Consider the following 24,463-nt stretch of genomic DNA (forward strand, 5'->3'; position numbering starts at 1 on the left):
GTGTATGAGAGCATTAAAGAAAATTTTAATGTTACTTTTGTAAATGAGAGGTGCCTGGGTGCTACGTGCACTCCTTGCCGATAATGAACTGAACCATTATTGCGTGGGGTTGATTGGCTCACTTTCATTTGACTCGTCCTCATACATTAGAAATGCGAAGATGCAATGGAGTATACAAATGCGAAGATACAGCTTGATAAAGGGCAAAACAGTGTTACTGGAAACAAAGTTCACTGCACGTATACACAATACCTCGCAACAAGATATTTAAATATACATAGAAGTCTCTAAAAAATCTACTTAGCTAAGAAAAAGTCCCTGTATATAATGCGTCAAACAAGGCAAATAAATATCTTGGGCAATCACAGAATCCTAAGGCCCGCCCTGCACTCCCCCCGATGTATCGTGCGCAGTGGAAGGCGGCGCGCTTCCTCCCCGCTTTTCTCCCCTTGCGCGCACAAGACTAAGCCACCATCGTCAGCTCACCCCCCCCCCCCCCTTCGCTTTCATTCGCACATGAAGCATGCGGTGCACGGTCATGATGTTATCGCCCTTGGACTTCATATGGAACATGAGGGCGATGGCTGGAATGCGCCTGGAGTGTCCATATAATGGCTATCGCAATAATATAAGATTATCCGGAAACTGAAGCGTCCCGTGGCTCTTTACTTTCCGCAAAACAAGTAATGACATCGAACTTTCACCATGCTGCGCCAAAATAATGACTTTCTTTTTCCTCTGTGGGACGGGGGTACCGAAATGAAAATAACGCAAAGGAATGCATGTTGGCCACAATCGTACGCCTACTTTGAGCACCTAATGTGGCTGCCGAAGGAATATCAAAGAAAACGTCAGAGGCTTGGTCCACAGAGAGCCATACGCATACTGCTCGGTATCCTACACCGGCGAGACAAGACTTTCCGGCGAGGTTGCGCTTAAGCGAACGCGTTGCAATACGTTGAGTCCCCGCAGTGATGGCGGCGAGCGACCATTGTTTCTTTTTCTCGTCTGCTAGCCAGGAGGTTTCCAATACTCTGCCAGGCGAAAATCGACTCGGCCAGAGAGAAATGAACGCGTACCGAAGTGAGCCACGCGGTGGCCGGCGCAACACGAGAAAAACGCATGCGCTCTGGCTGGCTCTGGCAGCACGCGGGTAGCGAGAACAAGGAAATTGAAGACGTTCAATGTGTCCGCGCGAATCAAGTCAAAGTAGAAAAATAAATAAGAACGTAGTTATATTTGCTTGCTTTAGTGTCTTGACATGGATGCTTTGGGGTACGTGAAAGAAATGATGTTCTTTTCTGTGGCACGACGGCACAAATGAACCACCACAACGCTTCGTCTCATCGGACCTCGCTGCGTCCTTTGTCAACTTGTCTAATAGTGTGTTGATTTGGCTTCTCTCGTTTTATGGTGCGATGTACGACATTAGAAAGGTTATCGCACCTTTGGCGTCAAATGTTTATAACATTGAACCTAAAAAGTTCCGGAACTGAAAATCTAAAGCACGACTTTAGAAATATCGATGCACCTTTCACACCAATATTTTAGAACTTTATACCCATAAAGTTTTGCAGTAGATACCCATGCGCTCCGTAGATTACGCGGCCTCCGCGAGATGAAACGACAAGCCCGGTCACCATCAAAATGCTCTTGAAGCTTTGTGGATACGTGACGTGACTCCCGGTGCAAGGGCGATGCCGCGAAATCCAGTCCGAGTTTGCAATGTTGAGCTGAAATCTCTTTCCGAGTGTGAAAAAGACCCCCCCCCTCCCCTTCTAGACAAAATCCAGAATGATTTTCGGTGCCGCGGGTTGTTTTGGTCAGCGGCGCATGACAGCATGCACAAAAAACTTTCGAGGGGGGCTGAAGCCCCACAGCCCCCCCCTGGCTACGCCCCTGATATATATATATATATATATATATATATATATATATATATATATATATATATATATATATATATATATATATATATATATATATATATGTATGTATGTCTGGAGCACAGTTGCAGTTTGTCACTCGGCCGCTCGTATTGAATCGTCGTAGGGAGGAACAACGCGGCTCAGATGCGCAGATATGTATGTTTTGCTACATTTTGAAATTATTTCACATCAGCGATGCGCTGTTTCTACAATATTCGAAGAGCTAAGAGCGATCTGAAGCTGTAGATGTAAACAAATGGCAGCGCTTTCGCAAATCACACGTGGAAGGCTGCGCTCGAATGCTTCTTGAACATGCTAAATGTTTAGTGAATGTATAAAATGAATACAAAAAGCGATGTGCAATCGCAGGCATCAGTGACAGCGAACTCTAAGGTAGCTGCATCGGCAAACGGAACTCGGCGTGCCTTTCTCAGCCGGGATGTTGCCGCAACAGCGCACTCGGGCCTGCTCACCCACCATAGTGGACATGCTGCCCCAGTGAAACCATTAATAATTATTCGCGATCCACGAAATGCACAACCGACGCACACTCAACATGGGCGCATGTACACAAGTCAATTGGCGAAATCCCCGACACCCTTCCAATACGTTTCCAGTGGCGTGTGTTAGAAGGCAGCACAGGAACAGGAAACACAGTTAAACAAAAAGCTTAGCATGGTGGCAACTGCCATCACCCCGTTTCAAAGGGGACGCTCCTACCTTTCATCCATCCATCCAGAGGCGGATTTCATCATATGGCAGGCATCCAGCAAGCAATATACATTCTCCTGGGTAGTTAGGTGAGGAAATGACGGCTTTCTCACACAATCATTTTCAATTGATGCACCCAATTCTGCAAACATGGGGAAATTGCTTCTCAGTCCGTCACACGTTAGTGATGCCATACGCACTACTGCATCATGCAGCTTGTTTAAACAAAGCTTCACAAGGTTTGCCCGTTCTTTTCCAGAAAGCTTATTGATTAAAAAATAGCCGCAAGGAATTTTCCAATGGCAGTCGAGGGATACGACCATGAAGACAATGGCTTCTGTTGCGACTTTGTTGCTGTCATCATCCAGTTTGTCCCTGTGTCGACATATCCCCTGAAATTTCTGCCGTCCCATTCAACATGCTTCCTTACGGCCATCTCGTCAACAACGAGGTTGAAAAGAAGCTCTTTGCCAAGTTGCCTAGCTTCTTTAGTCTTTGCTTCAATAGCATTCATAGCTTCACCTGTAAAACCAGGCTCCCCATTTAGGGCACTGTACCACTTTGTTAATGTTGGTGGATGAGACAACGAGCTACCAAAAGTTTCTCTAACGTAGTTGTAGGCTTTGCTTGAGTAGAATTGTAGCGTCAGAGCAAACATACGCAATATTGGGGAATACTTCTCACTGCTCAACTTCTCAAACTCACTGGGTCCAGTTGGCATTTTCTTGAACAGACACTTCATGATCTCTAAGGGAACACCTGAAAAGCACTTTTCAAGCATAGCTGAAGCGTCCTCTGAAATAAGCTGATTTTTCCTGAGGTCGTTGGTAATCTGGCTGAATGTTTGGACTTTGAGACGACGCTGTCGTTGCTGGCTGAGTTTCAGCCTTCTTGTCACAGTGGCTGCTGATGCCGAACAGTCTAGCTTCCTCTTTAGTGTGCGTGGTGTCTCCATGACAGCATAGCTGCGTTCAGCAACCTGAATGCAAATGGCATGGTAGATCGACCAGTTAACAAATGTTTAAACCAACATTACTAAAGTTATGATGTAAAGGCTCCTGCATTTAAAAGCAGCAAACACAACTCTGCCAGGAAGTAAATGCTTGCTCACAGAATACCGGCAGTATTCAGGTAATAAATCGAGGAGCAACATAGCACGAGTCAAAACAGTGAATAGCAATAGTATACTAATATATCGAACAACTAAGTTGTGGCGCAGTCAGTGTGGCACACGGAGTACTTTAAAGAATTTAGCGCAAATTTATTGGTGGATAACTGTCCTTGTTATTTGTGGTGCGGGAAGGAAAAAGGATACACAGAGCAAAAACACGTCGATACACACATTAGTTAGCACCATCTCCTTCCAAATCACAGCAACTATTTTTCAATAAAGGCATGCTAATACATTTTAGCCTCAATTGCATGTGGCTGAAGTATACTGCTCTGTACGGGTGGCTTTCAAAATACTTACATTACCGGAAGCTTCCTTTGGCGAAGGTTCCTGTGGCGAGTTTGCACTGTTTGTCACATCTTCGATTGGAGCTCCACCCTGATCCAGATCTCTCCGTTTTGGTGGCTTCTTCGTTGTAGGTTTCTGTAATAGGTACATTGAATATTGCGGATTACCACAGTGCTTACCTGCTGCACGAAGTGCCGCGGAGGGGGGCGGGGGTTAAGTAAAAAATTCCTATACACTGAATATCTACAACAGTTCGGCGTGCCAAAAGCAGCTCAAGTCATCTCATATGTGCATTTATTTATTGAGTGTACTTCACAGGCGGGTCCGAGGCGCACTCAAACCACAAAATATGTAACGCTCTGCTCTATACAGAAAACCAACATTTTCCTATTGCGACTCTCGTTTACACTTTGCGCAGTTGGTTAATTAGTCGTAAGCTCGGCGATGTCGTGCCAATGAATACTTTGGGCTTTGCTGAATGTGAACGAGAAATAAACCACCCAACAGAAACAGAGACTATTAATTACTATATTAGTGTCAATAGGAACATATCAGAACATCACGTCCTTGCCTTTTGCAGGTGTGCGGGAAAATTGAATATCGTAGGGACAGCACCAGGTCGTAGTCGCGTTCGTGCTTGCGTCCGGTCGAAGCACGACTCCGTGAATTGGTCGCTACAAAGTCTGCTTCCCGGTGATGGCCTCCGCTTTTCTCGCCTTAAGTTTGCAACCCATCGACTGCACAAATCGCTCCGAGACCACGGGAACATACGCATAAAATGACCCAACTTGTAGTGTCTGTGGTCTGCAGTGTTGGACTGCACGCCAAAATGTCAGTGGTACAGCCTCGGTTTTGCGCAGCGCACAATGCAAATTTGAAGAATACTTGCGCGTGAAACGTCTTTCCAGAAGAGTTCTCCGGCCTGCTTGTGCAATTCACGGCACAACAAGCAGGCATTTTTGGGCAGAAAAAGAAAACACGTCAAGCGCATGCGAGCTGCAAAGCGATGCAATGGCCGACTTCCGGGACAAGGCCTCTCACTATAGTGCTTAGAATATACTGGCTAGCGTGCCATCCGCGGCATTCCGGGTGGCACCGGATGCAATGAATGTCAGCTGCTGCCGCTAGGAGTGCTGCAGTGCAGGTGGGCGAGGAGTTACGGAGTCGCCATCTGTCGGAAGCGCCTCCCTTGCGTAGTATGAGGGACCATGCAGCGCGCTCCTCATAGGTTTCGCTTACGCCGCTCAATAAAGACACCACGCGGCAGCCCTCCTGGACATTTATGTAGGTACTCTCAAAACAAGGGAAGTTTTTGACTGTCAATATAATAATCTTGGGCAAACTGAAAGCACGGAATTGTTTACAGACGCTATCTCTTTACCGAATACGCACAGTGAACGCCACTGCGCGCGGTCGCCGCGATGGAGTCTCCCGAACCGGCTTCTTGCGTGAAAGGTAGGTGTTGTGTATAGGGGGCGCTGTCAATTACATCAGCTGTATATAAGCGATTGCCATCAGAATAGATTTCAGTTCCGTGGTTCCCCGTCAATGTATATATAGTCTTGTCTTATCGTTCAGCACTTCGCGTCACCACAATCTGGCGCAGTTGGCGAAGCTAGCGACGAACTGCTTTCCCTTACCTGGCTTCCTGCTGTTCCAAGGGGCGTCACCTACGAGATGGCAGCGTACAGACTACCGCCATTACCGCCTTTCCTGGAGACTGCTGGAAATGCGACCATTCCATGGGAGCAGTGGCGCGATGATTTCACAAATTTCCTTGAAGCGACGGGGATGGACGCCAACCGCCACTACGGAAAAAGGTCATTCTGCTGCAATGTCTTGGGGTCGCGGGACGCCGTGTTTTTCGCACAATGGGCCCCGAGCCGGCACGTACGTCAGATACGACAAAAGCCGGGCCATAGGCAAGCAAACCAACAGGAAAAGACAAGACAGAGGCAAGTGAAGCGGATAATTACACAGAGGCGTTGAGCCTATTGGAGCGTCAGTTCTCAAGCACCGTCAACGTACTTGTCGAACGACGTCGATTCACGTTACGTCGGCAACTGGCGAATGAGCCGATCCGAGAGTACGTCAGTGCCCTCCGACAGTTAGCAAAGACGTGCGACTTCGGGCTTTTCTTGGAAGCGGCTCTACGGGAGAGGGTTGTTGACGGATTACGGAGCACTGAATTGCGACAGAAATTGATCCTGGATGCTCGCAGAGGCAGTAGAAATGCTGCAGACGTACGAGCAGGCAGCGGAGGGTGCTGCGGTCTATGTCCAAGGGTCACCACAAACGGACACAGTGCAGAATGTATCTCAAGGCAGAGGCCCAGACAGCGACTCGGCAATGACGCCGGTGCCGAGGTGTTACTGGTGCGGCTCTACAAGGCACCTAGCTAATTCACAGGAATGTAAAGCACGGCGGAAACGTTGCTCCCAGGGACACAGGATGGGACATTTCCGAGCGGTATGTGGCAGGTCGGCGGAGCGCCACGTGTGGGCTGTCCGAAACGACGGCGCTAGTGAGGAGGACGTGCTCACTGTGCTGGCGGTCAGACAAGTGGAACGAAGGACTTTGGTTGTTGACGTCGTTATTGAGAACGAGCCACTTCAGTTGCTGGTGGATACTGGGTCGTCGGTGTCTATTTTGCCAGACCACGTTCATCGAGCCAAGTTCGCCAACAGGTTCCCTTTGACTGCTGCTACAGCGATGCTGCGGGATTTTTCACAGAAGAAAATTCCAGTCTTGGGATGGCTCACAGCCAGAGTTGTACGCGGGAACAACTCGGCTTGCCTTAGCTTTTACGTTGTTCCTCAAGGCATGGCATTACTAGGACTGGATGCGGTGCACCAGCTACGGTTGCACATCATCGTTTCCACACTAGAGTGCCTACAAGTCATGGTCAGCCCCCAGTCGCTTCCTCTTGAATTACGTGAGTTTTCCTTTCTTTTTGCTGATAAGTTGGGATTACTGAAACACTTTGTACATTCTGTGAAGCGGCACGCAGATGTAAAACCAGTAGCAGCGAAGGTTCGACGTTTGCCCCTGACGCTGCGAGAGAAAGTAGCAGCTGAACTGGCAAGATTATTGGATGCAGGCATTATAGAAAAGGTGAGTGCTGCGGAATGGGTGTCTCCTATAGCGGTTGTGCAGAAGAAGGATGAAACTATTCGTCTATGCGTGGATTTGCACGAGCCGAACAAAGCAATAGTCATTGATGGATTCCCTTTGCCGCACACGAAGGAACTGTTGCATGCGCTGAGCGGAGCAGCATGGTTCTCGAAACTGGATCTTGCTGCAGCCTACCATCAAGTGGAATTGGGAGAAGAGAGTCGCGAAATAACGATGTTTATTACGCGCGAAGGCTTATTTAGGTTCCGCAGAGAGTGTTTTGGCCTCACATCGGCACCAGCCGCGTTTCAGCGAACGATGCAAGAAATCTTGAAAGGCTGCAAGGGCGTGTTGTTTTATATCGGCGACATCGTAGTCTTTGGAAAGACTAAGAATGAGCACAACCGTAACCTTCACGAGGTATTGCATCGGATCGCTGAGGAGAGGCTGCAGCTAAATCAGAAATGCCTGTTCACTGTCAAGGAACTATCCTTTTTGGGGTCATCATGTGAGTGCAAGTGGTCTTGCCCCACTCAAGTCAAAGGTGGATGCTGTGATTAAAGCACAAACGCCTGCCGTTGTAGCCTCACTGTGGTCTCTCCTTGGGCTCGTAGGCTATTACTCCCATTTTCTTCCCAATTATGCAAAGGTGGGGAGCCCCTGCGACTGCTTCTTCGTAAAGGACAGAAGTTCGTGTGGGACCAGAGCATCGAGGAGAGTTTTTGCAGGATCAAGGAGGTGGTGGCTATGTTCAACGAGTCTTTGCCTGTACAAGTGACCACTAACGCCTCGGCATATGGACCGGGAGCTGTGCTATAAGCAGGTAGTCGACGGAGAAGTACGTACAGTGGCATCCGCTTCGAGGACACTAATTCCAACAGAACGCAAGTACTCTACCGGGGAACGAGAGGCGCTGGCATGTTTATGGGCGTGCGAACATTGGCACGTTTATCTGTGGGGCCGCAAGTTTGTCTTGCGAACTGATCATCAGGCTTTGGTGACACTGCTGTCCACAAATGGGGTTGGAAGACGCCCACTGCGTATCGAACGCTGGTGTGCTAGACTTTTGAGAGACAACTTCACTGTGCAGTACACAAAGCTTAACACCAATGTCGTTGCGGATGCGCTTTCTAGGTTACCTTGGACCTCTGCAGAGGACGAACCTGTGGAGGAAGTAGTTGCTGTGGTTTCCAGCATGATCACTAAGAGTGAGTTGCAAGCAGCAACAGCTGAGGATTCATTGCTAAATGAGGTGGCACAGCATGTTATGTCCAGATGATCGGAAAAGGGCTGTTTAGCTGGAAAACTAAGGTTGTTTTTTCGTGTACAAAAATAGCTGCCGGTTATAGACGGGCTACTGTTTCGCGCAGAACGGGTCGTTCCCCCAGCGACACTCACTTCCAGGCTGGTCATGATGGCACATGAATCACATCCAGGCATTGTGAGGACCAAACAACGGTTGAGGGAACAGTACTGGTGGCCCGGAATGGACAGTGATGTTGAATCTCCGGTTAGGAATTGTGCTATCTGCAAAGCGTCAGATAAATCTGCAAAAACCGTAATGGCCCCATTGGGGCCAGTAAAGTGGCCCGAGAAGCCGTGGGAAAAGCTTGGAATCGATATCGTTGGGCCGATGGAGCAAGCCCCTCCGGAGTGCAGGTTTGCAATCCCTATTATTGATTACCACAGCAAGTGGCCCGAAGTGGCATTTGTGTCCACAATCACTGCACAGGCTGTAGTGAAAGTGCTTTTGAACTTTTTGCGAGAGAAGGGTACCCGGAAAGCATTGTGACTGACAATGGGCATCAGTTTATGTCGACATGTTTTGAGCAGTCTTTACGAGATCGGGTAATCCAGCACTGCGTTACAACATTGCACCGCAATGCTGCAATGGTCAGATTGAGCGGTTTATTTATTCTATTTATTCAAGTACCTACAGCGCCCGTTGAGAGCATTTTTGGTGGGGGGGTTCCAGTTGGGGCAAAACACATCGTCATACAGATGACACTGTGTAAATAACAAACAAACAATAAAAATACAACGCATTCCAATACTGAGCAAACTGATAACAAAAGAATCATGAAAGCAAGAAAGACGTAAATGTTGTCATATGAACAAGCGTATACAAAAAATTCGAAAACGCACAGCAACACAGCGCAAAAAAATTAATTCAACAAAAGTTAATTCAACAAAAGGCGTGACAAAGCATTTTCAAAAGAAGATTGCGAGGCTAAAACTTCTTCTGGCAATTTATTCCAATCATGCACTGTTTTGGGAAAAATGAGTTTTTAAAGGCATTTATACGGCATTGGTATTCTTGAAACTTTAAAGAATGATCTAAACGGGAGGGTATATAGCTGGGAGCTTTCATGTATGAATCTTTAGACAAACCTGTTGCGCCTATAAAAATATTGTAAAATAGCTTAAGTCTAAGGTATTTGCGTCTGTCTTGCAATAGAGGCCAGCCCAAATTTTTGCACATCTGAGAGCTGCTTTTGGTGAAATCATAGTTTGCGGACACAAACCTTGCTGCTCATTTTTGAATGCGTTCAAGTTCGCTGATAAGTGTTTTTGTTTCAGGGTCCCAAGTCGCACAACCATATTCTAAGATGGGACGCACGTTTGTCAAGTAGTGTCTCCTTCAAATCAGCAGGTGCCTGCTTGAAATTGCGTTTTAGAAAGTTTAACACACGGCTAGCTTTGGCAGCAATATGGTTTACGTGGTCGTTCCAAGAAAGGTTTTTGGCAAAGGTAACACCCAAGTACTTGTAATTCTTAACAAATGATAAGTTTCTGTCGCCTAAAGAGTACTGGGTAGGTAATGGATGCTTTTTATTTGTAAATTGCAGAACTTCACATTTTGAAAAATTTAATGTCATGTTCCATGTTTTGCACCATGCCAAGACAGAGTCGAGGTCGCTTTGCAATTCATAAGAGTCACTTATACACGTGACGTCACGGTAAATGCAACAATCGTCAGCATACAATCTGACTCGACTGGAAACCCCGTCAACTATATCATTGATAAATATTAAAAGAAGAGGGCCCAAAACTGATCCCTGGGGAACATCCGATAAGACTGCAATATCACATGAACTTGCGCCTTCAAGAATAACGCATTGCTTTCTACCGACGAGGTACGCTTCGAGCCATTTCAGCAGGGTGGGTGGAACCTTGAGGGTTGACAAGTTTCAGTAATAACAAATTAGGTGCGACAGAACCAAAAGCTTTTTGAAAATCCAAAAATATGCAGTCAACCTGGTTACCATTGTTAATTGAAAAAGCGGTATCATGAGCAAACTCTATCGGTTGCGTATCGCAAGAAAATCTCTTTCTGAAGCCATGTTGCATTGCGCAGAAAAAGTTATCCTGGAGGTGCTTAAATAGATTAGTGTAAACGATGTGCTCTAGCGATTTGCATATTACATTTGTAAGGGAGATAGGCCTATAGTTTACAGTTTTTGTTTTGTCGCCACTTTTATACAGAGGAACTACGTTGGCACTTTTCCAGTCATCGGGCAAGGCGCTGACATCCAGTGATTTTTGAAACAGTGTTACTAAGAAGGGAGCAACAGAGACTGCACAGTTCTTCAAGATGCAGTTCGGAATACGGTCAGGACCGGGTGCCGTGTTTACGTTGAGCTTCTCCAAAAGTAACACTATTCCATGTACTGAGAATCTATGCCACTGATCTCCGTAAACTCATTCACAATATGTAAACCGTTGGTAGGGCATGCCGATATAGAAAAAAACTGACTGAAAATAAAGATTATACTGTGCAGCCTTGCCTTCCAGATCTGAGCTATAGTAAAAGTCGTCTATAATATCGGGAATGTTGTCTCTTACGCGCTGCTTACTTTTTACATACTTCCATACTTGCTTTCGATTATTCTTTATTTTCCCGCCAAGAACACCCAGATACGCACTTTCGGCCCTGCGCATCTCCCGCGTTATAATCTTGTTCAGCTCTTTCAATTCACAATGCAAGGATGGCTCTGGTGATTGACAGTACCGACGATATAAGCGGTGTCATTTGTTTATCAAGGTACGAATGGCGGCGTTCATCCTAAGCTTATCTGTTCGACACTTCGACGAAATGGTGCCTGATGGAGCATGCGTCTGCACTAAGGCCAGGAGTTTTGTCTTCAGTAGGTGCCACTTGGAATGTATATCAAGTCTAGAACTGTGATGTCTAAATTCTGGGAGAAAAGCCTCGAGTTCATGCGATAGCAAGACAGTCTGTTCTGTCATAATGAAATACCGTACGTGGTGGCGGCTTTCTGCGGTGCTCGGCAAAACAGGATAATCTTGCGATTACCACTTCATGGTCGCTTAAACCGTGAATTGTGGTGGTTGAAGAAACGAGGGTGCGATCGTTGCAGAAAATCATATCAAGTACATTTGCACTGCTACAGCCTATTCTAGTCGGGCATTCCACAAACTGAAATAGGGAATGAGTGTTAATCATTTCACGAAAAGCAGTATAAGAAGCGATGTGGTCTTTATATTCGGCTTAAGGGAGACCCATTCTACATTAGGTAAATTAAAATCACCACCTAAAATAACGTAAGATGCATCTAGGGTTAGTAGGATGTTGCTCTATTCAAATAGGGGTTGCGGTGTTTTAGGGGCTGGAGGTCTGTAAAATGAACCAATAGCCATTGAGGAACCGTTAGTCAGTATGACCGTACACCAGACCGTTTCGCATGTCTTGCTTTCTGTGTTAAGAGGTATGCTGTCCAGTCCATTATCGACAATTACAAAGACGCCACCGCCATGGTTCTTACGGTCCTTCCGGTATACATTGTAATTAAACGGAAATATCTCGCAGGAGCCTATTGTTTCGTCCAGCCATGACTCGGTGCCAATGACCATTTCTGGTTTGGCCAAGTCCAAGAGTGCATCAAACTCTTCTTTTTTATTTTTGAGGCTGCGGCAGTTGACAGCAATAATTATCAAGTCGGATTTAGGATCTGCTCTTTTCTGCAATGCAGGATTCTTTGATGGCTATTGGTTTATGCTTTTCATGGTATCAGTAGCGCTGTCATACATGTAAACTTGTTTTGCGAACTTTAGTTTGTTGGCATTTCACTTCACTTCACTTCACTTTATTTCCATAAAGACTCTCATGTGAGGGTATTACATAAGGGGTGGGACACGTATAGGTTAACAACAGTAAACAGAAAAATGTTGAACGAGTTATACAAACAAAAATGATTATTGTGATGCAAGCGCACGCGTAATTTGGTTAAGGAACACAGATTGGCATGTGATGGCAGCAAGTTCCTGGGGAAGGCCGTTCCAGTCGCAAGCAGTCCGGGGGAAGAATGACGAAGCAAAAGTTTTTGTGTGTGCTCGTGGTCGAGACACCTGCTGCTGATGTCCGGTGCGAAGAGAGAAACGTGGTGGGGGAGGGCAGATGTAGGGTTCCTGTGATAGCTCGGAATAAAAGAATTTATGAAATGAGAAGAGAGAACTAGAAATGTGGCGACGAAGTGCAAGAGTAGGTAGGTTGGACTGCGATTTCAGAGATGATATGCTGATATCAAAAGAGTACGAGGAATGAATGAATATAGTTGCCCTGTTTTGAACTGATTCAAGTGAATTAGCAAGGTATACTTGTTTCGGGGACCAGATGGGCGATGCGTATTCTAATTTTGGTCGAACTAGTGATTTGTATGCGAGTAGCTTAACATATGTAGGGGGCCAGAGTGGAGATGACGCTTTAAGAAGCCAAGCGTTTTGTTAGCAGATGAAATAATATTCGCGATATGGCTATTCTACGCAAGATCATGACTAAGATGAACACCGAGATATTTATATGATTGGACAGGGTCGATAGGAACGTTAGAGATAGTGTAGGGAAACAGGAGAGGATTACTGTGACGGTGGAAAGATATATATTTGCATTTGTTTATATTAAGTGTCATTAGCCAGTCGTTGCACCAGTTTTCTACCAGATTTAGGTTATTTTGTAGGGATTGTTGGTTAAAGGTGTCAGTAACTGTTTTGTAAATAACGCAATCGTCGGCAAACATCCGAATATGGCAATCTAATTTCTGAGGTAGGTCGTTAATATAAATTAAAAACAAAAGAGGCCCTAGGATGGATCCTTGGGGTACCCCTGAGGAAACTGGTAGTAAGTTAGACATTTGTTTGTTAATGACGACTGATTGGGAGTGGTGAGTCAAGAATTCTTTTATCCATGCTAGTATGTCACAATGCAAGTTTAGGCTGGAAAGTTTCAGAAATAGGCGGTTATGGGGTGCCTTGTCAAATGCCTTAGCAAAGTCGAGGAAGATTGTGTCGGTTTGGAGATTAGCGTCAAGGTTGGCATGCAGGTCGTGAACGAAAATGGCTAGTTGAGTCTCACAGGAGTAACCTTTACGAAATCCATGCTGTGATGAATGAAAGAAATTATTTGAGTCCAGAAACTGCATTGTTAAAGAGTAAATGACGTGTTCCATGAGCTTGCAGGGTATGCTGGTAAGTGATATGGGGCGGTAGTTAAGTGGTGAATCTTTTTTACCCGACTTGCGGACTGGGACGACCTTCCCCACTTTCCAGTCGTGGGGTATGATACCTGTAGAAATGGACTGCGAAAATAGCAAGCATAAAAACTTGGCAGACGTGTGGCGAGTGTTTTTCAAGACCTTTGTGTTGATTTCATCAATGCCGGTAGATGAAGAAAGTTTTAACTTATCTATAAGAAGAGATATGCCGGTTTCTGAGAACGTAACGGCTGGCATTGTAATTGTGGGGTCACTGGCTGTCATGAGGGGTGGTGGTTTTTGTTCTTTAGTGAATAAGTGATTAAGTTTGAAGTCACCGCCACATTCCTTAGCAAACTGTATCAGCTTTTTCCGCTCATGCCTTACTTTATTCGAGTAGTCTTCACTGATAGCAAAACCGGTATCTTTTACTTTTGAGGCAGCTGCAAGTAAGCGTTGCTTGTCTTTGAAAGATAAGAATTTCGCTAGAATCTGCCGTTTTCTTTATAGTGAGTAACGCCCAAGTATATGCGCTCTTTTCATAGCCATCGAGATAAGTTCTACACTTAGTTTCTCAGCGCAAAAAGTCAGAATCCGTTCCTCACACTGTGCCCATGTTTCATTCTCGGAATCTGGGTGGCCATGAAACATCAGGTTGTTCCTTCTTGCTTTGTTATCTAGATCCTCTTGGCCTTTGTGTACTGTCGCAAACGAGGAAGCAACCGATTCGACACGAGACGAGATCATTTCTATCGATTCTTTTAACTGTGGGACGCATGATACGCGGTCTTCAGCACACACAACCTTGGCTGCGTGCTCCTCTACTTTTTGTTCAATGGCCTGCTGATTACTTCGAAGCGAACGAATTTCGTCAAGAATGTCGGATTGTTTTTCCAAGATTGATGGTATCTGCATAATAGCCTTAAACATTTCTTGTTCTTGTTCTTCGGTAAGAGGACCAGGATTCAGCTCGACATCCCCGGCAAGCAGTAAGAGCGACTTTGAAAACAGACAAAAAATGGCAATAGAGCAGCACAATCTTAAACAGAACACGCGACATCCAAGCATGTATAGGCATTGGGTGGGATCTGACGCCATTCTTCTAAAAGGTTTACCATTTACACAATGATAGGAATAACCAACCTGTAGAAACACGAAGCGTAAGTGCCTGGCAGCCATGGTGGCGCCAGATCCCGAAATGGTCGGCTGCGGCGGCTGCTTTAGTAGTATTTCATCCGAAGGTGACCATGGTGGCCAGCAAGCGAGAGAAACAACCACAGGCAGCGCTGTCATGTCCAGTGGTGATTTGAAATCCAAGGCAGTGCAGATGAAGGGCGGGCACGTACAGTCCTTACAAGCGGTGTAATCAGGAACGGGACACGTTGCATCGATGCTGTCTTGATAAGCAGTCACCGCGTTCAACCGCGTTCTCAAAGGAATATATTCAGGTTGCCGCATTGGAACGAAGACCGCTGAAGGAGGCAATCTGGGACTACATGGGTGTTTACAGGGCCACCCCACATGCAACTACAGGAGCGTCACCGGCTAACCTACTGCATGGAAGAAGACAGAACAAGATTGGATGTTGTTGGCCTCCCAGAAAAGGAATTTTTCGAGGAGCCGCGTGTTGCCATGGAAAAGTTGAAGCAGCGCGTTAAGGAGCAGCAACAACGAACAAAAGAGTACACCGATGAAAAACGAGCAGCCAGAGCATCTGCCATTGAGCCAGGAGATTTCGTAAAAATAAAGCAAGGCGGACCAAAGACGAAAAACAAGTTTTCTTTGCCGATCCAGGTGGAGAGACAAGTAGGCACGAATTCGTTTTTTTCTGGCAAACGGTACGAAATGGAACGCATCAAAATTAACAGTAATTGGTAAAGTAGGGACAGGACAGGCAGAAGCACTAGCTGACGCGATTACAGCGCAACGCAGTGCAGCCTCAGGGTTTTCCTACGACCTGGATCTTCACATAGGGAAGATGACGGAGCAAAATACCCCTACTACCGTCGAGAATCAATCTGAAATGGTGCCATCAGAAGACATCCAGGGAAGCGCTACCCATTCTGACGGTGCACAGACGGTGCAATTTCATTTGAATGCACGCAAGAATTAAAATAAAAGCACCGTTTAAACAAGATCACTGCAGTTAAAGCCTCATCTAACTAAGGAGTTCATTGTGGTCCCACATTGTCAATAATCTGCTTTGACCTATAGAAGTATTTTGCCCCAATTTATCCGTATTGGTACTAATGGAATACGGGAGATATTGACGGCATTCTTTGCGCTGGAAGCAACACTGTGTAGTGCTGTATGGAACTAGCATGCTGAACTATTATTGCAACGGTCAACTATGGCCTTGTTTGCTGGTGCAGAGACGTCAGAAGTAGCATTGTCTATGTGAATAAAGATGCTCCTATTCCTTTGATGAGAACACTCAGCAACAGAAACGTTTAGTCTGCTATCGTTAAATGCAGTACAACCACATGCCTCAAACAGTGTGAGCACTCACTTGTGCAGTTGTCCACATAAATGCCCTACATCCTAAAACTATTACACTTTGTTTTTATTCCGAATCGGTCATTAGCCCTCCTTGATAGTTCAGAATGGTTTGGGTCCAGCCCATATGGGTGGGCGCCACACCAACATGGACATATCCCGAGCCATTTTGACCTATCACAAAGGGCTAATGGCCGATTTGGAATAAAAACAGGTTGGAATAGTTTTAAGTTATAGCTGCCATAGTTTGTTTTAAGACTTTCTATTAAAATTATCCGAACAAGTATGTAGAAGACGCTTAAAAACAGCATGTTCTCCCAGAAGACACATTGGCCGACATTTAATTTGCAAGCTCAACATCCACCTTTCACTCGCTTGATCTGAAGCTTTGGTATAACCTATAGGTTCTATCATGAACAGGTGGGGCTTCAGAATAGAATGCAAATAGTGCAAGCTGCATGCCAAATTAGTTAATTTAGTGTACATGTTTAATAAAGCACACAAGAAAAGTCTACATGTTTGAATAGTACACAAACATTGCAATACGGCTGAAGCCTGCATATATAAAATGAACAAAATAATAAATATTACCAAATGCCTCAACCACTTCACAAGGTAGACTCCTCTAGTTATTTCCAGGCATGGCCCCAGCTTTTAACAAGCTTTTTGTGCATTTTGTTTGTGGAGGCCACATGCAGCTGTTGCCATCAATCCAGTTTTTATGTATAATGGCAACAGCATCATCTTCTTCAGAAAATTTTGCTACTATGTAGAGGCCACCTTGAAAAAAGAAAGAAACCTAGTTTATTTCCAAAAGCAGTCACACTAATGATGACAAATGAAATTGCAACATCTGTACAGTAACATGACAACTATTGCAGAACAACAGCATGCAAAAGTGGAAAAATAATATTTTCTCTCTTGAACAACACTCTCAGACATTTCTGAAGTATACTCCGGACTGGCCAGGACCGCAAGCCAGAAAGCTGGGATACAATGCAAATCTCAAGCATTCTTGGTTGACGAGGTTTCGTATACAAGTCTCTCCTTTGAGGGAACTCTCTTCCTATCACAAAGGGTGTGCCTGACTTGTCATGCACAAAGTTCTCCACAATAATAATTGTTCCATTATTCAGTGTGCAGCAGCTGTTTTTACCTGCTGCCAGTGCATTGCCAGGTAATGTGGCCTTTTTAAACTCTGGGCCTTGGAACAGCAGAATCAATGAACCGCAGTTATGCTCTACAGAAAATAGACCTGATGGTACCAAATTTCTTTTTGGAACATTTCTTTGATCTGACAATCTATTGCAGAACTGCTCAAGGGGACGTTCAGGCTTTCGTATCATTCTCTTGATGTTTGGCATATAGTTTTCAAATGGAAATGCACTCTAAGCATCCTGGGGACCTAGGTGCAACACATCAGATGCAATGTCGCTTAAGCCATGCACATTGTGCGACACTTGCTCTTGTCTATATATGTCGATGAAGTTTCTAAGAAAAATGTTTAGCAAGTCACCTGCATAACTAACCTCACTTGCAATTGAATTAGGTGAGGCTAGTATTGTAATTGCCAAATGCAGTGTAAGAAAATTCTCATACATGTGGGAAGGATTCTAGAAGACAACACTAAAGGCCCTCTGTACAGTAAGAAGAAGCGAAGTTCAGTTGCCTTGCAGTGATCTAGCTCTACAAGACTTCGCGGCTTCCTATTAAAATCAGAAGGAATGAACTCTGCAAGTTTAATGTTCATCTCAGAGATTTCACTTCGACCTTTAGAGCCTCTAGATTCGACCTTCGATTTTAGATTTCTCTAAAGTAGATGATGTGGCAGTATTGTACCATTTAGAGGAAGGTTATGATAATTTCAGCCATTTTATTTCGCTAAATACTACGTCAGTAAATGATGCTTGGGAGAAGTTTAAAAGTGTGGTATTGAAATCAATAGCACTATTTGTTCCCAAGCGCCCTAAGAAAGTTAACAAAAAAAACCCACAGATTACACAAAAAATAATTCATAAAAAGCGTCTCTGAAACGAATGAGGTCTAGAAAATTATCTGCAAGAGCACGTCATTGTATTCATTCCGCTTCACAGGAACTTAAAATGGAAATTACTAAAGCGAAACATTGTTACATGAATAAAACACTTGCCTATTTTATTAAATCCTCTCCGGGAAAATTTTGTAGGTACGTTTCAGGGCCCAAATCCAGCATTCAATTTCGGACAAGTGAAAATAAGTCTATCACGAACAGCTCTGAAATGGCTTGCCTCTTCAATGAATATTTTGAATCTGTCTTCACATGGGATGATGGTTCTACACCCCAAACAGCACATTCCATTAGGCGCTGTATATCTGAACCAACTATTAGACAAGACGACGGCATTTTGAACCTGCTCCTTAAACTGGATGAGAAAAAATGTCCTGGCCCTGATCAAATTCCCAACGCTTTTTTAAAGAGATACGCCGAATGGTGCTCATATCTATACCAAATCTCTAGAATCTGGTGACGTTCCGAGAGACTGGAGGCGGGCTAAGGTAGTACCGATTCACCAACAGGGTTACAAACATGATGTCACTAATTACCGACCAATCCCTTTGACAAGTACATGTTGAAAAATGCTAGAGCACATCCTAACTATCCACCTAACTAAATTTGTGGAAGAGAACGACATTTTGGGTAAAAACCAGCATGGCTTTCGCCGAGGGTACTTCACAGTCACTATTCTCACTGAAGTTACGCATGAAATCGGTCAATATATTGATGGAAGGGGTCAAATAGATATGATCTTTATCGGTTTCCGCAAAGCATTCGACAGAATGTCTCATAGAAAGCTGCTTATAAAGCTGTCTCATTTCTTAGGTAATACCCAGCTATTAAAATGGATTGAGGCATATTTGTCAGAAAGGGAACAATTTGTTTCATTAAATTCTGTTTGCAGTACCAATAAATCAGTTCGATCGGGTGTGCCGCAAGGATCTGTTATAGGCCCTTTACTTTTTTCCATTTATATTAGTGATATGGGAGCAGGTTTTTCGCCGCAAATATCCATCAAGCATTATGCAGATGACACAATTATAGTATATGCTAAAATTTCTCCTAATGATCAACAGGAGCTTAGTAACGATTTACAAAAAGTCAGTTTCTGGTGTGATGAATGGCAAATGGAATTGAATGTATCAAAAACTGTTTGTATGCGTATGACGCGTAAAAAAGATCCTTTAATTTTCCCCTACAGCATTAACGGAGCCGAATTAGCTGAGGTTAAGGAATTTAAATACCTAGGAATTCATCTCACACATGATTTGAACTGGTCGGTACATGTCGACAACATCTGTTATAAGGCCACGTGTACACTTTGGTCATTACGACAAAAACTTCACGACGCCAACCCAGAGGTAAAAACAATGGCCTACAAAATGACTGTACTTCCTGTACTGACTTATGCAAGCCATGTTTGGGAGCCGTACGCTTAACAAAACGCACTAAAATGTGAGCGCGTACAAAACAGGGCCTTGAGGTTTATTTTTAACACATACGCTAGAACCCAGTCCATCACTGAACTTCGAAATAGAGCTGGCCTCATGACTGTCAAGCAAAAAATGAAGCTTAACAGGCTGACATTCTTTTTTCACGTATTAAGCGGAGACTATAAAGTAGACAGAAAAACACATCACATTAGAGAGACCTGCTAACCCCAGAACAAAGCATCCAAAACATATTAAACCACTTAATTATAGAACATTTTCAAAAATTCGTTCCTGGTTCAAAGCATAGACGATTGGAACAACTTGCCACATGATATAGTAGAATGCACTGATTTACAATATTTTGTAAAGGCTGTTACCAATTACTCGTAAAGGGTTGAGAATACGTTTTATTGTTAGCTGTTTGTCGGTTGCAGTTGTTCCGGCGCATTACTTTTTCGTTAGACCCATATAGTGCTATAACTTATCTATTGTGACTCATGTTGTTTATTGCTTCATATTTGTTTATATGCTGTGCATTCCTATACTGATTGCTTTGTATTGAATTGTTTAAACATCTACTCTGTCTAGTTTGATGACAGCAATGTAACCGCAACTCCTGTCTTGGCTTGTGCTGACAGTATGAACAAATAAATAAAAAAGTCTCACTTCTTTCGGCCCGCGCACCCACAGAACAAGGAGTTTTTGCATGACACATAGGCAGACAAGGTGCATGTATTCCAAAGGCAAATCCTTTATCATATCTATTTGGAGTTCCTCCAAGATAGTGCGGCCTGTGTGGTGTTGCTCTTGACTATGGTTGCGAAAACTTATCAGTACGGAGGGTGCTATATAGCAAAAGGCGGGAAACAAACTCTTCCTGCTCCATACATTCCCTTGATGGTGCATTTTGTGCAGCTGAAATATCCTGTGTGGCTCCTGATATAAAGGCCAAAGGCTTTAGCAGGTGCATCACAAATTATGCTATGCAGCTTTACAGGAACTGATGCATCATGAACAGGAAGGCCTTCCACCAACAGTTCTTTGGTTTCCTCAACAAAGCACTGCAAGAACTCGTTTGCATCTTGCGGTTTGGTTTTGCCGAAAAAAAACACTGACAACAAATGGTTCTCCGTCTTCAAAATTTCGGATGCGGCCGAGGATGATCCAGAATTGGTCTTTCGAACTTTTCGCTAGTGGCAGACCATCAATGTTAAAGCTAAGACTAAGCTGGGCAGGCAAGTGCACACGGCCAAGAAGTGTTTGCCGCAGTCCTGCCTCTAGGCCAAAATAGTGAAATTCCCCTCCTCCTTGATGTTAAGGACCCTTTTTGGAGTTTGCAAAAGAGCTCTAGCAGACGACGGTAGTTACGAAAGGTAACTGTGGCTTCGCAGAACTGCCAATAGTGACGTGACCGCGGCCTGAGGGCAGCGCGATACAACAGCTCAAGCTTGCAACATCTGCCGTATGGTCAACACATTGCTGTCGCCACTGTCAGATTCAGAGTCCTGCTTGTTTTGTGCATCACTGCTTTGGAGTTGGCGTTGTTCGTGTTCCAACAAAATGGCCGAAGGCCCATTAGGTAAAGAACCGCTGACTAGGTCACTCACTGACTCAGTGTCCACTACGCCATGCTGACACACCACTTGCACATCGTCATAAACAAAACGTGCCAGCTTTCTGCTCAACTCAGGAGATTGCGCTATCTCCCTATCATCCAAATTCATTTCACCACGCGACCACTGTCATCGGCACCGAACACGAAAGACAGTGCCTGTGTGGGCTCCGTTGTATGTGAGGCGCTGCGAAGTCATTGTGAACGTCTCTTAGGAAATGAACACACGCATCAAAGCGCCATTTGCGCTCCCAGCGAAACTGTCGTTCACTGCTTTCCTCCACCACGAGCACAACAAACAACACCACGGCTTTCAGAAGGCTGGGCACTCACTGGCATTCACACCTGGCTCCAGATCATTTTCTGCTGTCATGACTTCAACATTGGCTCGGCGGTGCTACAGAAATGGATCGCCCTAACTGCCTTCGCTTCTTCGTTACGCAGTTCATCCTACTTTCCTGGCCCCATCTGCTCGCTGTTCTCGGAGTGCTGTCCGCCTGCACATCATCGACGGTCGTCCCGTTGCCTGTGCTTCCCTCTGCGCATGCCCATACCGACATGGAACAACCGCTGCAAGATCAAGCTTGGACAGCCAAGTGCGAGCCTCCGCCTTCAACTACGGATACTTTGCTTCCGCTGCATTATCTTCATAACCCCTGGACACCGTCATCGCTATCTGCGACAATCGCCTTGCCCTCCCCTGTATTTGGCTACATAAGGCCCGACCAAACCATCGTAGCGCTTAGTGGGCTCGGCGGCGCTACAGAAATGGATCGCCCTAACTGCCATCGCTTCTTCATTACGCAGGTAATGATTTATCACAGCCTTTACGCCAAGCGCTCCAGTGACCGTTGTCTGTTTGTGCTGCCGGGCCCACGGCGATCTAGAGCTACGTTTTACGAGTGTTCGCACATCTTGTTGAAACTGCTATTGCTGGCCGGGGATGTGGAAACTAATCCTGGTCCTCCCCCCTCCTCTACTGCTGACAATTCCAATGATATAGTTGCCGCGCTTACAGTTTTACAATCCGGGCAGTCGACAATCCTTGAGCAGCTAGGCTCTATCAAGTCCACCCTTGAGGAGCATGAGAAAGCATTTGCGCACCTAAACACTAGTCTTGCGAAGATTGAGACAGATTTCCAGTCTATTTCAAATGTAAGATCTCAAATTGACAGTATACAAAGCATTACCACCAACTGCTGAGCTCAAGTATCTACTTTGACTGCCCGAATGGATGACCTTGAAAACATCCCAGTTGAAAAAAACAATTGGACCCAATTGGAAAATTTCCACTTGTTTCCAATTGGTCCCATTTGTGTATTAGTACCCAATTGGGCCACTTGGAACAATTGGGCCAATTGGTTGTATACCATCTGGCTCAAATGGTGCAGTTGGCATAAAACCAATTGGTTGTATACCATTTGGCTCAAATGGTGCAGTTGGCATAAAACCAATTGGTTGTTGCCAATTGGGTCACATGGTGCAGTTGGCATAGAACCAATTGGGCCAATTGGCATGGAACCAAATGGTGCAAATGGAGCCGCTCGACGGGTCAAATGGTTTCGACTGTGCACCGCCTGGCTGCGCTGTGTGAATCTGGCAAACTAGCACAGCAATAAGGAACCACATTATTACGTGTTGCTCGGCTAGTTGGTTCATATATATTGCGATCTAATATGATGCAATACAATACGAACAGCACAGAAAGAGAATCTCTTCATTAATACTCTTCCCCATGCTTTTCTTGCTTCACATCATATCACACAAGGAGCCACTACTTCCTTAAGATGATAACTACACGTGACAATGAGGCAACAAGTGAAAAGTAGGATTTAAAGCTTTATTACTGAGAAAAATGCAATTCGGGATACTGTTCATGGTCCTTTTCTGGTCTAGTCGCGCCACAACCTGCAGAAATGGATAAAAAAGAAAGACAGCATTGTGTATGGAATCCTGAAAAACCTGTTGCCCTCAAAAGCTGGCACGACAGGCAAGCTGATATTAGATAAAAAGGCACCTCAATTTTAATATCCAGCAATCCAACCAGGTTGAAGAGAGTCACAATTTGCGTTATGTAGCTAAGGTTCAAGCAGCAAATGCAAGAAAATTGTTCTAATCAGTATATATTTTTCGCTGTTCTGTCAATGTCAGCAATGTTCTCCCCCACGTAGTGATTCATACGTTTCACCAGTGCTGTCACGACGCTCTCGGGGAAACCTTGCTTTTAAAGAAACGCTCATGCAATACACTTGAAGCATTTTTGTCGAAATTAGTTCAGTGCATCATGCATATTTGCTACATTACACAAAAGCGTATACATATATCTGTGCAATCATTTAACTCAAACGAGTGTGCGTGACCCGTGCACTCGTGTAGTGCAGTAATGCAGATTAATTACAAGAGCTTTGGAAACGCGGAAACTTACCTCCGATCTGCAAAATTCTGGCAAGGTAGTGGGCACACGTGCCGGCCGCGTTTGTCCACTTCACCATATAAAAACCCGCCGAAAAGTCGTCGTCAGGCTTGAAGTTCTTTATGTCTGTCACTGGCACAATTGCCAAATGTTTGTCGATTTCGTGCCGCACGAAGCACGCAAGGCGATCAGGACAAAGGGCAGAATGTAGTGCAGCACGCATGCACGACTGTTTTTGTTGCTGCCATGGTTGCTGCACACACGAGCACATGTTGCTAATGTTGATGTCGATTATGCTGTCCCGTTCGGTCACCAAGGAAAAATGACGCTGAGACAAAATTTAATTCCAAGGAATAATTATTTCAGAGATGTGAAATATAAAATTTAAACAATATTGCTAAATTACAAATTGCATTATGCCTAAAAGTTGTTTGAGTCGTGTGTTTAAGAAACACATAAAAAAGTGCAAGTTTTTTTTTTTTTTTTTTTTTTACTGTTTAACATGATCAATACATCGCGACCACTTCTTTTTACGGTTGTTCCCCATTTACTTGCCCTCCAAATGCCAAATAGTGTCTTCCAATCTCACGAATCCAATCTCGAATCTCGCGTCCAAATCTCAAAAGAGAAATCTCAAAAGGAAAAGAGAAATCTGCAAATTTTGTACACCAGAGACATTAACATTTTCTCACTTAAATTTTATCCAAATGGTTTTGATAACTCCAATTGGACCATGTGGCAATTCAGATTTACCCAAATGGTCCTGCTGGA

At 44.7% G+C, this 24,463-nt stretch overlaps 2 long non-coding RNA genes across 2 annotated transcripts; both read right to left on the reverse strand.

Moving 5' to 3' along the window:
• Positions 1 to 2,044: 2,044 nt before the first annotated feature.
• LOC142568474 (uncharacterized) lies at positions 2,045 to 17,038 on the reverse strand. The gene is made up of 3 exons (XR_012825436.1): positions 16,791 to 17,038; positions 4,111 to 4,233; positions 2,045 to 3,618 (listed from the first exon to the last, which is right to left on the reverse strand). It is a non-coding gene; the product is annotated as an uncharacterized LOC142568474 (long non-coding RNA).
• Positions 17,039 to 23,100: 6,062 nt separating this feature from the next.
• LOC142568481 (uncharacterized) lies at positions 23,101 to 24,155 on the reverse strand. Its single transcript, XR_012825441.1, has 2 exons — positions 23,705 to 24,155; positions 23,101 to 23,187 (listed from the first exon to the last, which is right to left on the reverse strand). It is a non-coding gene; the product is annotated as an uncharacterized LOC142568481 (long non-coding RNA).
• Positions 24,156 to 24,463: the final 308 nt, after the last annotated feature.

The sequence above is a fragment of the Dermacentor variabilis genome, unplaced genomic scaffold, assembly GCF_050947875.1.
Source record: "Dermacentor variabilis isolate Ectoservices unplaced genomic scaffold, ASM5094787v1 scaffold_19, whole genome shotgun sequence".
Lineage (NCBI taxonomy): Eukaryota > Metazoa > Arthropoda > Arachnida > Ixodida > Ixodidae > Dermacentor > Dermacentor variabilis.